We start from the raw sequence: 866 nt of genomic DNA, 5'->3' as shown, positions 1-866 counted from the left end.
AAGAGTTGAGGTGCGTGTGAAGTGATTTGGGCACATCTTTCCTCACATGACAACATTTCAAAGGTACTGAAATTTGAAGCCAGGATCTTTCTGAAAATTTCAAGTAACAACCACGAAGCAAGAATCATACCCCTAGACCAACAAACCACCTGCTTAGCAAATGTGGAGATAAGATGTAACCATTATTGAAGCATTTTTAGTGTGTGTTGCTGTTCTTGATCGGAGGAGCACAAAAGACGGAATCAGTGACATTGCCTTTTCGACATGTCTTCTGAAGCGCCGCACGGTCCCACTCCTGCAGTCAATGAGCTGTTGGGACGTTAATGTATCCATCATCATCATCATCATAGGCGGTCCCTCGAAACGAGGATGACTTGCTTCCACGCCGAAAAAGGATGAGTTCACAGGCGTTGCAATGAATGACCCGAACGACATCCCAAAGGGTGAAAGATGCCTGTGCGTGGATTTTTTAAACGTGTGGTGGCCATTGCACCCCAGCCATCACACGGGCTTGACAGAGCGAGGTCTTGGTCCAGTGACAAGGGTTAAGAAAGACGACAGGCGACCAGCTCTGCTGCACGGACCTAGTGCACACATATCGCAGTGTGGGCTGGCCCGTGCTAACCCTGGGCCCCTGGCCCCAAACTCATGCCTCCGCTGGGCCCCGATCACATCCCTCCACAGTCTCCCACCGCTCCTTCGCCCCGATCTCGCCGCTCCTGCTGTATCTGCCCACGCTCCAATCACCGACCTGGACATTGATGACGTCACACTTCGCTGCCGCCACCCTCCTGCACCAGCTCGCGCTGCTCCCTGGAGTAGTCTCCCGGGACCTCCAAGCTGCTCCCAGGGCCGCTCGCCGTTCC

This window comes from Pristiophorus japonicus, unplaced genomic scaffold, assembly GCF_044704955.1.
Source record: "Pristiophorus japonicus isolate sPriJap1 unplaced genomic scaffold, sPriJap1.hap1 HAP1_SCAFFOLD_112, whole genome shotgun sequence".
NCBI classification, from domain to species: domain Eukaryota; kingdom Metazoa; phylum Chordata; class Chondrichthyes; family Pristiophoridae; genus Pristiophorus; species Pristiophorus japonicus.
The sequence above is the reverse complement of the archived record's forward strand: the minus strand, read 5'-3'. Positions refer to the sequence as shown.